General features: G+C 39.4%; 1 protein-coding gene and 1 pseudogene across 1 annotated transcript in view; one reads left to right on the top strand and one right to left on the bottom strand.

Annotated features, from left to right (window-relative positions):
- Positions 1–16,094, bottom strand: part of TTC28 (tetratricopeptide repeat domain 28) — an 812,316-nt gene that overhangs the window by 574,343 nt on the left and 221,879 nt on the right. The gene's annotated exons all lie outside the window — the stretch shown is intronic.
- LOC102823371 overlaps positions 1–16,094 on the top strand; it is a 204,911-nt pseudogene that overhangs the window by 12,981 nt on the left and 175,836 nt on the right.

A 16,094-nucleotide genomic window follows, 5' to 3' on the forward strand; every position in this document is an offset into this window, starting at 1 on the left:
ATGGTACTTCTGGAAGTACAATGGTACACACATGCAATGGAATATTATGCAATGCTAAAGATTAACGATGAATCTGCAGCACACCTCATAATATGGATGAACATACCTAAGAAATAAAACAATGTATTGCAATAGGCAAATCTGCTGCAAAAGATCTCTTTAAAGTAATAAAAAGCAAAGATGTCACTTTGAGGATTAAGGTACACCTGAGCCAAACCAGGGTATTTCTATTGCCTCATATGCATATAAAAGTTGGACAATGAGTAAGGAAGATCATAGAAGAATTGATACGTTTGAATTATGGTATTGGTGAAGAATACTTAAAGTACCATGGACTACCATAAGAACAAACAAATCTGTTTTGGAAGAAGTACAGCCAGAATGCTGCTTAGAAGCCAAGATGGTGAGACTTCATCTCTCATTCTTTGGACATGTTGTCCGATGAACCTTCAGATGGACAGACACAGTGGCAGTGACAGTGGGTTCAAACATAACTGTAAGGATGGTGTAGGACTGGGCAGTCTTTCATTCTGTTGTGCTGGATTAAAGGCTAAAGAGTTTATACTTAAAATTGGTCCTTAAAAGTATAATACACATTTGTTTCTTGTTGTTGTTGTTAAGTGTCATTGAGTCAGCTCCAACCCATAGTGACCCTGTATATGGTTCCCAGGGAGAGGTTGATGAGCTTGAACCGCTGACCTAGCAGTTCAAACCGGCTTTGCAGTCCAGCACATTAACCCACAGCACCACCCATGCCAGGACTTTAGAGTATAAGAAAATACCGCTTTATGTATGGTCCTCTATTTTCCTGAATTCTGTTTTTCCCTTCAGATTCCCTGGAGCCCACTTACCAACAGGCTTCAGAAAATCAAACTGGACAAGAGTCCCTTCGTGGTTGTATCTGTGGTTGGGCAGGACCTGTTGCCGTCCGGCCATTATGGGGCCTCTGTGGTTGTCTTAGAAACTGCTCTAAAGATTGGCACCTGTAGTCTCAAACTGAGAAGTTCCATTTTCTCTGCCCTGAGCAGTGCTTTTTGGTCTCTCGGGAACACAGAGAAGAGAACTGGATACATGCAGCATGACTTGGACGTAGCCAAGACCTTAGGTAAAGTTACACCCAGCTATCTATCACTGCTGACAAGGAACCCTGGCAGTACAGTGAATTATGAGTTGGGCTACTAACCACAAGATCAGCAGTTAAAATCTACCTGCTGCTCCAGGGGAGAAAGAGGTGTGGCTTTCTGCGCCTATGAAGATTGACATACAACCTCAGAAACCCTATACAGGGTCGTTTTGAAATGATAATGACTTGATGGCACACAACCACCATCACTAGTGACTGCTTTGAAAAGGATCACAGTAGGAGGTCCTGGATAGATTAAGAGAAAAACATGAAAAAATAAAATTCAAAACCATAAAAACACTAGGCTTACTGGTCTGATAGAGACTGGTGGAACCCCCTAAGACTAAAACCCTTCAACGTCCTTCAAACCTAAAACTGAACATATACCACCATCAGCCTGCACTACCCAGGCAAAATTTCAGTCAAATTATTAATAGGTATATAAGGTGAAGAGTTATATCAGAGAGGTTCACACTCAAAGGGCACTATTGCCCAGGGATAAAGCTCAGAAGCAGGAAGGAACAGGAAAGTGGAATGGATGGAAACAGGAAACACAGGGAGGAAGTGGGAAGAGCACTGTTACATTGTGGGGATTGCAATCAATGTCATGAATCAAAATGCAAATGAACTGTTGAACAGGAAAACAATTTGCTTGTAAACTTTCACCCAAATCACAATAAAAAGTTTAAAGAAAAGAAAGGAAATGTGGACCACATTTACAGAATAGCAAGTCATCTCATAAACCCCAAACCTACAATGCCAAACAAGGTACAGTGGAGTTAAGGTTGGAGAGCTATGAATGCTCTTTTAGCAATAATGGAAATGGTGGTGGTTACATGCCGTGGGGTCGGTTCTGATTCATAGCAACCCTGTACAGGGTTTCCGAGGCTGTAAAATCTTTACAGGAGCAGAAAGCCTCATCTTTCTCCTGTACAACGGCTGGTAGTTTTGAACTGCTGACTTTGAGATCAGCAGCATGACTTGTAATGACTACGCTACCAGAGCTCCTTAAGCAAATCTAGCACCCCCAATTAAGTTCCTGGAGTCACTCTACTACACAAGCAGCCTCCTGCCCTAAAGTACTCAGCTTTACTCACTCCACAGGCCCGGAAGTTCACTGCTCTGTCTCATGCTCTGGATTTTGGTTGCTGCTGCTACTCCTCCGCTGCTTCTCTGGTGTCACCACTTTCTGTCCCTAGAGCAAGGAGGTTCAATGTACTAGGATTCTGGGTCCCAAAGACACGCTCCTCTCTGTCTCTTCTTATTTGATGGTAGTTGAGATTCTCCACTCCTACTTTTGAGATGGTTCATTTTATACCCAGAAGGATGGCAAAATTGGCCAAACCCCATTTTATGCTCCAAACTTTCACAATCACAATTAGTCCTGTTAACAATCACTCACAACGGAATCATATAATCCTTTCAGCATCTTCCCCTACCTTCTCTTACCCAGATCCAGTAGAAAAAAAACTATTTAGTGAGAGAACAAACAAGATGGTGGATCGGGTAGAAGAGGGCAGTGAGGAGCTCCTTTAGCAAAAGCACAGAATACCAGACCAAGCAGGGTCAGGGGATGGTGCCAGAACTATGAACCACATATAAAGGAATATTTATAAGGTTGGAAGGCTTACAGCTAGCAGAAGCAAGAAACCCATTGCGTTCTAATCCAAGACGCTCAACTGCTCCAGGATCTACCATTTTGGGTGAGACCAAGCAAGAGAAGGATCAGAGTAGCCACAGATGCCTGAAAGAACTGCGAAGATAAAAGTGTGGACACTCATTCTTTTTGTATCTGCTAATTGGGCTTTCGCTGGATGCACACCTCCATTCTGGTGAATAGAGGGGGCGCTGAGTGAGTAGATACCACCCCACCGGAGGGTTCTACTAAACGTGCACACAGATCTCTTTGAAATTAAAATGACAGTCTCCAGTTAAAACCAAACAGTGCAAAATGGCCACAGCCAGCCCTGAACTGTTTATCACTAGCAAAGAGGCCTGAATGGGGATTGTGGAACGGGAAAGGCAAACTGAAAAGGAAATAGGCTGAAAATTAAATACTGAGTTACATCATAAAGACCAACAGTGGCATCTTGAAATTTTTCAGAAATAAGAGTGAAAAGGGAAACCCATCTCCTGATCACATCTACCTGGAGGCAATTAGAAAACTCCCTAAGTAACAACCTACAGAATTGAATCCTAATCTAGCCAACTTGCTATCACCTTGACCACTACAATAGCTTCCTCTTTGTTTCCTATGATTCAGTCTCTACCAGCAGTGGGAATGATTTTTCTATAATGTAAATCAGATCATGCTTTTCCCCTGTTTCTTACCCACGAAGGCTTCCCTTTGCACAAAGAAAATACAAAACAAAACCTGTAAGGTCCCACATGATTTCACCTCTATCTTTGACCCTCATCTCGTACCATAAGTTCTCCTAACTGTACTCTAACTACACCTGTGTTCTTGTGCTTCCTTCATGACTTTGTAATTGCAGTTGTCTGCCTGGAACACTCTTCCTCCAGAAGAGCTAATTCCTTCTCAACATTTATGTTTCTTTTCAAATAGCAAGTACTCAGAGAAAGCTTTCTTGACCAAAATTAACCTCCTTCCCTGGCCCAACCACTATCTATTCTATTATTGTCTTTATTTTCTTCAAATCACTTAATATAATCTAAAATTTCATTATTTACTCATTTCATGTCTATATCCTCCAATGATGGTCACCCTATCAAGTGGTAAGTCTACTGTTCACCACTGTAATTCCAGTATTTAGAACAATTCCCAGCATATATTAGATACTCATTAAGTGTTTGTTGAGTAAATGAATGACTTTAATGTTGGTTGCATGAAAACATTAAATATAGAGAATTTCCATTTAAAATAATGATTTCAAGCAAGGTAGTTACTCACTTATTAATGGATACTTGTGAAAACCTTAAGTTTCCCAAGTGATCTAAAATGACCATCTGCATAAATCAATACTACATCCAGACCGAAGTCTAAGGATGTTGAATTAAAAGAAATAAAAAAGATTGTCTACTAATGTTATTTGTTACTATTATTGCAAGAACTCTCATACTATCATTTTCTACATTCATTTGGATTAAGTAGAATCTTCTATTATCCAAAGATGGGTGAATAAAATGATCTTTAAATAGTTTAATAAATAAAAAATTAAGAGCACTTTGAAATACATAGATGAAGTACAAATCACTTGTCAAAAGTACAATCTCATTTGTCAAAACATGAAAATGAAAAAAGAAAAGACACAGAAATAACAGACTCAGAGCTGCCAAACTGACAGGCTGCCTTAAGTGAGATAGTCAAAACATTCATATGCTAATTTTTTAAAGTGCTGTCTATCTGGCCATACATGCAAAACATGAAGGGGATTTTTCATCCTATTTCAAAAGTATATAAATGGGTCAGACAATAGACATTCTCTGATTACCAAATTAAGCAATAGCAATTAAGATCATAACATTTTTATATTTAACTCCTAGAGCACATATAAGAAAACTTTCTATATGAGGACATCCTGGTATGGCGCTGTGGGTAAATGCACTGGACTGCAAGGTCGGTTTGAACCACAAGATCAACAATTCAAGCTCACCAGCTGCTCCTTGGAAACACTATACAGGGTTGCTATGAGTTGGAACAGATTCCACGGCACAACAACAACACCTACATGAGAGGTAATCCAGAAAGGCCAACACCTACAAAAATACTCTTATCAACTAATACTATGTAGCAATAATTGCATTGGTAGTCTGTATTTATACAGCAAGATGCAAGAATAGCATTCCATGTTAGCAGATGGGGGAAGTTTATTTACTACAAATGGCAAAAAGTTAGCTACTCAAAAAAAAACACCAAAATTGGGTTAAAGATTTAATGAAAAAAATATATATATATATTCTTTTTAATTATTTTCATTCCAAATAATAAAGGGTTTTCTTACTAAGCATTCTCCTAAGCACTCCTCCCTCCTGCAACACTAGTAGTTCTTAACAAAGGAGCACCTCCTTTTGTTACCCATAAAAGCAATGCTCTGTCTTTTGTGTTGAGGAATTCGCCATCATATCTATACTCTCAGGTTTCACCTCATGTCCTGAGATTTTGAATCCATTCTAACCAAAATGTTTCTCAAGTTTGCTTCATCAAGAATGCTAGTGTTGAGGAGAACAAACAAGATGGTGGATCAGGTAGATGTGCAGTGAGGCACTCCATCAGCAACAACACAGAACACCGGATCAAGAAGGCTCAGGGGATTGTGCCAGAACTCTGAACCACATATAAAGGGATATTTAGGAGGCTGAAAGGCTTACAGCTAGGGGAATATGTAGCAGAAGCAAGAAATCCATTGCTTTCTAATCCAAGACGCCCAGATGCTCCCGGGGACACCATATTGGGCAAGTCCAAGTCGGAGAAGGATCAGAGCAGCCACGAATGACTGACAGAACTACAGATATGAAGATGTGGACACTCTTTTTTTTTTAATCAGTTCCTTGGCATCTCGCTATCTGCGCACCTCCGTTTAGGTGACTAGAAGGGGACCCTGAGTGAATGGACAACCCAATCCCACCCCCAGAGGGTTCCACTATACATGTGTACAGATCTCCTCAAAAATTAAAGTAAGAGTTTCCACTTAAAACCAAACGGCAGTGTAAAATGGTCAAAGGCAGCCCTGAACTGTTTGTCACTAGGAAAAAGTCCTGAACAGGGACTGTGGAGCAGGACAGATAGGCTAAAAGGGAAACAGGCTGAAAATTAAATCCTGAGTTACGTCATAAAGACCAACAGTGGCATCTTGAAATTTCTCAGGAATACTAATGAAAAGGGAAGCCCATCTCCTGATCATCCACCTGGAGGCAATCAGAAAGCATTTAAAAAATACCAAAATACATACCCATCTTAAATATTAAGGCCACAGATAACTCCTGAATATGCCAAAAATAAAAAACAGATGACCATATCAGCACATATCTAGACACGAGAGAAAGTGACTGAGGCAAATGAACAGGAAGTAGACCTACACTACATATTTGATTATAAAATGTTTCAAAACACTACACAATGGAGTTGAGAAAACTAAGGAAGAAGTCAGGAAAGCGCTACAGGAATAATCAAATAAGGCAGATTCAGCATTAGAAATAATTCAAAACCTACAGAAAGAGATCCAAATGCTTAATAATAGAATATCAGAAATGGACAATACACTGAAAGGGCAAAGGAGTAGAATTGAGGAGATCGAAGCCAGAACTAGTGAGCTAGAAGATAAATCTCTCAACACTACTAAGATAGAAGCGCAAGCACATAAAAGGATAAAAAAAAAAAAAAAACTCTGAAGAAGGCCTAAGATTTGTGTTAGACAACATGAAGAAGAATAATTTAAGAATTATCAGCATTCTGGAACAGGAAAACTCACACAAGTCCACAGCAGAGATAGTTGAAGAGCTTTTGGAAGAAAATTTCCCTAACATCCTGAAAGATAAGCATTTGAGAAACTCAATGAACCCCAGGAAGGATAGACCCTAAAAGAAAATCACCAAGACATAATAATCAATCTCTCCAAAATCAAAGATAAGGACAGAATCCTGAAAGCAGCCAGGGAAAAGAGAAGTGTAACATACAAAGGCAAGCAAATCAGACTAAGCTCTGATTTCTCAGCAGAAACCATGCAGGCAAGAAGGCAATGGGGAGACATATGTAAAACCCTGAAAGAAAAAAAACTGCCAACCAAGAATCCTCTACGCAGCAAAGCTGTCAATCAAATACGAAGGTATAATCAAAACATTCCAGGATAAACAGAAGCTAAGGGATTTTGCCAAGCCAACCCTGCTAAGAAATATATCCTAAAGGAAGTTATGTGGACTGAGAACCAACAAGAACAGACAACAACCAGAAAATGACGTACATGGCAGCATCACTCTGAACTCAGTCAACAAATGCAAGAGTCACGAACAGAATAAAATTATAAGAACAGAGGATATGGGAGGTCACTCTATGATCAAAACAATTACAATGTGAAAGAAGGTAAACACAGAGGACCAGGGATGCAGGTGGTAAGAAGGTCAGGTAGATTACAGGATAAAATAGACTGTCTTAAATGGAGGGAAGAATTAATGGAATATAAGGTAACCACAACAGTGGGGTTGGGGTGGGGGTGGGGTTAATTAAGATGTTGGAGAGGGCAATGCAAGAAGGGGGAAGAGGTGGAAGAACAAGATAGATAGGGGAACACTGAGACAGGTTTGCATGGCCTAAGTGGGACAGTGGTAAACAGTGATGCATGCTCAACCTTGGAACAACAGGGCTCTGTGATACAGGGATTTAGGCATAGTTTGAAGAGGGGAAATAATACTAAAACGCTTGAGTATCTTAACAATATTGGTTTCTCTTGCCTACTATTGTAAAATAGACATCTGAGTGGGATAGAAAGAAATGTCAGGAAACATAATTACAGAAAACTTGTAAGCCTGTCTTCAGCCTATAACTGATAGGAATACCTAAAAGGGGTTCTAGAACTTGGCCAGTGAAATAGGCCTCTTGCAAAGCCTTTGCAGAGTATAGGACCTTAGGTGGAATCCTGAGTCCCATCCAGAACCTTATGAGGTGGGACATTCCCTCTAGCAAGGACATGCAGACCAGCCTGGAACAGCTAGAGCAACATAAGATACATCTTCAAAGAAAGATCATCAGAAAATAACCAAAACAAAACTGTCAGCAAGAATAAGCAAGCTGTTCGTCGGGAAGCCATCAAGGCAAGCAATCAAGTTCCTTCAGGACAAACTGTCCTCTAAGACTGAGACTCAAAGGAAACACACGAACAGGCATGTATGCTAGTTGGAGACCACATTGATCTACTGGTGAGTGGAAGAGAGGGAAAGGCAGCAGTGAAGAAATGGGCTGAGTTCAACCACAGTCCATTGACTCCCATTGACCTGGAGATGAGAGAGAGAAGAGGAAGGGCTGGTTGGTCCAAAGTGTGGTGAGACCTGGGGACATTTGAGCCCATGGACAAGGACATAGCCACAGAGAGCTAGAGCTGAGAGTGAAGTGTTCAGCTGATATGAAGTGAGTGGAGATGCACAAGAACACCCAAACTTGTAGCCAGTACCCATTTGACCTATCCTCGATGGCTTGATAATCAGAACTCAACTAGAGGAAGATTGCAAAAAGGAAAAAAAAAAAAAAAAAAGTTTTTTTGATAAAGGAAACAAGGATAAATTGCTACAATTTTATTAACCTGACCTATACTCATGGAGGTAGTAATTCTAAGTACCAACAGATAGAGAAGGTGTCTTCACATCAAGTTATCAATGCTATCCCCTCTTTATATAGAGTAGATAGGGACAGGCAACTTAGACATTGGATACCTAAAATGAGGGGACGATAAAGGTACAAAGTGACTAGCTTATAAGGTTTCAAGAGGCAGTTTAGTTTAAGAGTGGGGGGTGGGAGGGAGGGAGAAAGAGTCCTCATTGAATGGTTTTCATCTTGTCTAAATGGGTCTGGTGGAAAGAGATGGGGTGATAAGATTCATATGATTCAATAGTGAATAATTGTTATCATGACTAATTACGACTGTCACAATTGTAAAGGTACAAGTTTTGTAACAAAAATAGGGAAGTGGTTATCTTAACAGTCCAGAAACAGAGGACTCTAGGACCATCAAGGGAGAAGAGCACAGGCAGAATGCTGTACCTTATCCAGAGAAGCTGGGATACCAGAGACTGAGGCAGAGATGAGGACATGGAGAGAGGGAGCGGCTGATGACCCTAGATTCATGGGAAAAGAGGGACTGGCCAGGAGGCAAACTTTCAGAATGTGCCCTTTGGAGATGTAAATTATTATATATGCCTGAGTGGGTTTTTTTAAAAAAAGCTAAAGTGAATAGATAGAAATACTGTTCACTGATGGTACATGGAGGAGATTACAATCATTGTAATGAAACAAGTTATATGATTTGTTGAATGTAAAACTGATGATGTGCCTTGTAAACTTTCACTCAATCCACAATAAAAACCTTAAAAAAAAAAAGAATGCTAGTGTTTCTTGAGTTGGGTTTAGATATTCTGCTGCTAGAAAAGAGTAAGGCTTAACAGAATAAAGGAAAAGAACAGGATCATCTCAATCAGCATATAAAAGGCATTTGATAAAATCCAACCCTTTTTTTGATAAAAACACTCAACAAATTATGAATACAAGGGATATTCCTCACTATGTTTTATAGAACTTATGAAAAACTAACAGCCAACATTATACTCAGTGGAGAAAGGTTGAGAAGTTTCCCCTTAAGATCAGGAAGAAGACTCTCACCACTGTTACTGAAAATAGTACCGAAAGTCTTAGTCAAAGCAATTAGGCAAGAAAAAGAAATAAGACATATTCAAGTCAAGAAAGGAGAAGTAAAACTATGCTTATTTGCAGATGATATGATCTTATATGTAAAAAACTCCAAAGAATCCACAGAACGCTTCTAGACTTAATATATTAAATCAGCTAGATTTCAGGATATATAAGAGCAACACACAAAATCACTTGGGTTTCCCTAACTCAGCACAATAGATTCTCCTGGAAGACTTGTTAGACCAGAGATCACTGGGACCCACCACCCAGTGTACCTTGGTTGGAGTGAAAATTTTATATATCCAATAAATTTTCAGGCAATGATGATGATGTTGCTAATTGGACACTGAACATTGGTCTATCCTGAAAATCTGAGAGAACTGGCAGAAGCGGGGAAGAACAGTAGAGTAGTTTACACTTCTGATATTTGGCATAGCAAAGATACATTCATCTTCAAAACATAGATTTAGAATATGGCTTTGGACATCTTGCTCATATTCCACTCAAAAGATTGCCTGGAGGCAAGAGGATTCCAGGATCAGAAAACTTTAAAGGGTGGATGATGAGAAAGAATAGAATAGAATGAGAACTCATATAAGGAAACTGCAATGGGAAGGGTCCTAAGGAGCAATCCAAAAATATGATACATGAGCTCCCATAAGACAACTAGCATTTGGATTTGTACCAGTGTTGATCAGAGAGACTAGAGCAATCCACAGCAAGTGAACTACAACTGTACATGTAAGGAGAGCTATACACAACACTTTTCTTTTCTTTACATCACATACTAACACATTGAAGACTCAGAACCTCAGGAGAAAGAGAAAAAGGAAGTTTAAAAACCAAAATTGCTCCCTCCTGATAAAGCCACTGTCTCTGATAAAAGGGGAAGATAAGACTCTTAATTATATGTAATATTGGTGTATTATATTAAAGCAGATTAACATTTTGATAACCAAAGTATGAAAATTAAGGAATCTGGAATCAGTCCAGAAAGAAGATTTGACAGAACATATCTCAAGGTAATAGGAAAATAATTTTTTTCATGTTTGTGTCCCTACAGGATTGGTGAAAATCCAGATGCTAATTTACTATATTGATGCACTAGTTTTCCTGATTATATGCATATCTTTTATAAAAAGTTTTCCTCTCTATTGTTATAAAATGCCTTTAAGCTGAATAAGATTTCCAAGGAGCGGTTGGTGGATTTGACCTCAAAGTTAGCATAACACCACACCAGGCCTCTATAAAAAATACTAAATTAGTTGATTAGATTTCATTAGTCTTCACTTCAAAGGGAAAACATCCTCAGATTTGAATCTTCTTTAAACAAAAGTTAAAATTAAATATTCTCTCTCTCAGTATTGGAATTTACATCTAGCTTTACTTTTAAGTTTTTTACCCATCACTACTTTATTTTCAATACTGGGAAAGATGCTATTTCCCTGGTGTGGTGCTGTAGGATAAGCACTGGACTGCAAACCACAAGGACAGCAGTTCAAACCCACCAGTTACTCCTCAGAAACCATATACAGGGTCACTAGGAGTTGTGAATGACTCAATGGCACTAAACAACAACAAGACTGTTACCAGGATTTTTACATCTACCTAATTGAAATACGCAGTTCTGGTGTAGTGCTGTAGGATACACACTAGATACTACTGCCAGGTCAGTGGTTCAAACCCACTAGCTGCTCCCTGAAAACCCTATACAGGATTGCCATGAGTTATAACCAACTCAACAGCACTTAACAAGAACAACTGGATTACAGTATTCTTCACAGCTTTAGTGTCCTCTTCCAAAATAGAAGGAAGCAGTACCGCTCAGAAGCCACTTACCTGAAGCTAGATTTCAACTCACGAAAGAACTTGCTAAGATATGTTGTTGTTGTTGTTGCTAAGTGCCATCAAGTCAGTTCTGACTCACAGCCATCCTGTATAGGGTTTCCAGGGTTGCAAATCTTTGTGGAAGCAGAAAGCCTCACCTTTCTCCTGTAAAGCAGCTGGTAGGTTCCAACCGCTGACCTCATGGTTTTCAGTCCAGAGCTTATCCTACAGAGCCATAGCACTCCCTAATGATTTTGCAATCTTTTCTAGACTTTACACCAGATGCTTTCCATGTTATAGACATCCCCCAAACTTTGCTTCCTTCTATACTTCTGCACCTCTTTGTGTTCAATGATCATATATAATGGGCAGAACTACAAAACATCACAGATTTACACTTTCTGGATATTGCCTTAGAAGGGAAAAACAAAAAGCTTCCCAGATGCAAGAAAATTATTTTCTTTAGCTGGCCTCCTTTAATACAAGTATCATGATAATCTCTGCATGTAGGAAACTTTCAGAAGCTTAATGGGTTAGACCTAGAAAATGAGAAGGGAACCAGAAGCTAAATTTTAATTTAAAAAATATATACAAACTATAAATTATCCAACTTTATAATCAGCATAAAATAAATCTTATCTTGGGATAAGTATATGAGTCAGAGTTAGGTTTAGCTTCAAATACTAGATAACTCAAAATAACAGTGGATTAACTGAGAGAGTAGTTTATTTTGCTCTAAAATAAATGAAGTCCAGACAGCAAGAGTCCAAGGCTGATAGTATCACTTCAACAATATCCAGGTCCCTTTCTTTTTCTAGCCCTACCCTCCTCTTCAACACACATCTTTCAACTATAGTATAAAATATCTGCTTAAGCACCATTCATCAAATTCCCATTCCAGCCAGAAGGAAAAAATGGAAAGCAGAAAATCACATTTCCTCCCTATTGGTTTGAACCACAAGGTCAGCAGTTCAAGCTCACCAGCCACATCTCAGAAACCCTATACAAGGTCGCTATGAGTCGGAACCAACTCGACGGCACTTAACAACAACAACACATATTATAGGAATGTGAGATTCCTGCTTATATGCCACTGAAAACGAATTCGTCATATGAATAGACCCTACCTGAGGATGGGAAATGTTGCCTTCATTCTGGGTAGCCCAAGGTCTAGTTCATAAACGCAGAATGTATTACTTGTTGTTGTTGTTGAGTGCTGTGGCATCGGTTCCAAACCATAGAGACCCTGTATAGGGTTTACAAGGAGTGACTGGTGAGCATGAACTGCCAACCTTCAGGTTCACACCAACGTTGCAGTGCAGCGCATTAACCAACAGTGCCACACCAGGACTCCAGAATGTGTTACTAAGAAGAGGAAGTGAATATTGGAGAACAGCTACCAATTTCTGCCACAGCAACAACCACATTTTATTGTTTCTTAGCACTATGACCTTAACTTGTGAACTCAGGCACATTCATTTGTATTCTCTCCCTCCAAAGTCTTCCAACTTTTGTCACAAAGAGTATCAACTCAGAAAATGCCAGAAATATAGGGTTATACTAAGAATGCCAAGAGATTCTTAGGATTGAGGCAGCAGCAAATTTACTATGGACTTTAAGTAACATTTGAGCAATGAAAGGAAACAGTACAGTGAAGGTTTGGTACTCTATTTCCTCTTTCCTTTGAGATCCTCCCTCCCCTTTACTGATACAGACATCAAAAAATTCCACTGCTTGGCATTAATACTGCATAAAAGATGGTACACCAAAAAAAGATAATAAATCTAAAGAAATCATACAGAGTACCAAGAATGTGAGATGTGATTTGGCACTAAGATTAGCAAAGAGCAACACAGAGCATGATTAATCCTGCATGGCCACATTTACATCTCTAATTTGCTCATATAAATGCATTAAGCCAGATGGTTTTGGAGACTAGCACTCTGCATATACTCGGGGGGTCAGCACCCACAATTTCTGCACTTTATGGGTGCCCAGGTTTGAGCAAAACCCACCCCTCACCTTCATTACTTTCCTTTACCCTCATTTTCTCCCATTTCTCATAATCAGCATTCTCTCATTCAGTATATCTAAAACAACATATCCTGTGACCTGGCTAAATAACAGATTAGAAAAATGTGATGTGGTAACTGTTACTTTAACTTTGAACACATTAGAAAGACAATTTTGAAAATGGGCAATTTATAAAAAAAAATTAGAACTCTCAAACAAAAACATGTAAATCATATAATTGCTAGTAAAAATCCTACTCCATCTATTAAAGAATAATCCACACTCAGACCTAGAATTTGTGAAAATTCAAAAAGATAAAACAAAGACTTCTATTTGTTAAAATTTTCACAATGATTTTGTTATTATAATAATCCCATATGTATTGATCTCTTAGCATCTAGCTCCAACCAGACACATTGTGTGAGCCTTTTCTGTTCTTTATTTCAGCAGCTGTGGCAGCAATTTCTTTCTAGACTATCAAAATACTGATGAAAACAGTCATTTTCTTCTATCTCAAGTGCCATCAATTAATACAAGTCTTTACTACGTTGTATTAAGAAGTGGACACGACAAGCAAATGTAAAATAAAGATATCTCCTGAAGCATTCAAAAGCTTGTAATCTTAGTTAGATCCTCAAAGTGAAAGACATCTGAAAGATCCCAGAAGAAATCTGTTTATTTTTAAGATGAAAGGTACAAAGCATAAAAATATAGTAAGAACTGAAGCCTGAATCTGGGCAATAGGCAATACCCTCTGGAAAGAAGCTGAAAGGCTCCCCCCTGGTAAGCATGCAGTTGGAGGGAGCATCTAAGGAAGTATACCTTCAGGTTCATAATGCAACTGAAAGAGACCAACGACTGTAATCCCATGACCCACAGAATCTGTTTCTTTGAAAGATGGCAAAAGTTATTCACATAAAAAAATCTTATAACTAGAAAAGACACACAACTATCTAATTCTCAGTGTATCACTTGCCATCTAAACTCAGATCTTAAGAGTCCTGGTATAGCACTATAGGATAAGTACTAGACCACTAACTGCTAGGTTAGCAGTTCTAAACCCACCAGCTGATCCTCAGAAGCCCTAATACAGGGTAACACTGAGTCAGAACCCACACAAACACATTTAACAACAAACTCAGATTATCATCTTACTCCATCTACTTCTTTCATACACACAAGAGGATCCCTCTTATGATGCAAAGTTGAGAGTCATGATTGTAGGCTTGACTTGCATTTGGTTTTGAGCACAAAGAATAAAATACGTTTCAGTATCTGTCATTTCAACAAAACCCTCTTATTATTTTTTTTAAAGTTTTTATTGTGAATTATGTGATAGTTTACATGGGAAAACATTAGCTTTACATTCATCCTATCTTATTTTGTTTCATTGCAATGATTACATTTCCCTCCATGCATCATCAAACAACCAAAGGGTTGTTTGCCCCCCAGCCACCAGCAAAGAGACACCCTCACTCCCTGAGTCCAGAGTCCCCAGTCATTCCACATCATCGTCTCTGCCTCCATCTCTGGCATCACTGCTTCTCTGGGTAGGGTCCCGCACTCCATTCTTCTCCCTTGATGGTCCCAGGGACCTCTGCTCCTGGACTGCAAATCAACCACTCCCCTCTTGTTATAAAACATCTACCTTTATGTTTCCAACCCTCACAGTCAGTCCTGATAGCAATTATTCACTATTGTACCACAAGAGTCTTATCCCCATCTCCTTTCATCAGCCCCAAACAGACTGGAAACCACTCAGTGGAGATTCTACCTTCCCCCCACACCCTCTGGAATTAGGCTCCCTCTTGAAAGTGTGTAAGCCAGTCACTTCTTGCCTTTGTAGTACCCCCCTCACCCCCCTCCATTTTAGGTAGCCAATGTCTAAGTTGCCCATCTCTGTCAACCCTGTGTACCAAGGGGGTAGGAATGATCCTAAATGTAAAGATTTGTTCCCTCTTTTGAACTACTATATCCATAAGTACAGGTCGAGTTCATCAAATTGTATCAGATTACTCTTTTATTCACTTTCTTTCTTCTAGTCATGTTCTGATCATCCAGTCATTGAAGCCAGGTCAAGTGGGTATCTGCAAGTATGGGTGTTCTTGTGTATCTCCCCTCACTTCATATCAGCTGGATGCTTCACTCTCCACTCTAGTCCTCTGTGGCCATGTCACTGCCTCTGGGCCCAGGAGTCCCCAGGTCTTGCCATACTGCTGGCCAACCAGGTCTCAACCCAGGTTCACAGGAGTCTATTGAACATGGACGGACTTAGCTCACAACTTCATTGCTGTTTTTTCCCCACTTCCCCTTATTACTTAGCAGTTCTTCTAAACTTTCAGAAACTGAAGGGAATAAGTATGCATTGTGTAAATCACTAAATTAGCAGTATCCTTATATTCCTACAGAAAGACTGAGAAAGTGACCACTTAGGTTCCCAGTTTTCTATTCCTTTCTTTGATGAAACCTAGCTAGGAAGTCTTGCCTTTGGATTCTACAGGATACCAGTGCTTCATTACAAGACAATCAACATCTCTGCTTAGGCCAATCAGAGTTTTAGCTAAAATGCAAAGCAAGCCTGGTAAAGTGGAATTATAAAACACTCTCTGGTAGTGTAGTGATTACGAATCGGCTGCGAACCTTAAGGTCAGCAGTTCAAAACTACCAGCTGTTCCACAGAAGAAAGATGAGGCTTTCTGCTCCCGTAAAGATTTACAGCCTCAGAAACCCTGTACAGGGTCACTATGAGTCGGAACCGACTCCACAGCACATAACAAC

Source organism: Chrysochloris asiatica, unplaced genomic scaffold (assembly GCF_000296735.1).
Source record: "Chrysochloris asiatica unplaced genomic scaffold, ChrAsi1.0 scaffold00128, whole genome shotgun sequence".
Classification (NCBI taxonomy): Eukaryota; Metazoa; Chordata; class Mammalia; order Afrosoricida; family Chrysochloridae; genus Chrysochloris; species Chrysochloris asiatica.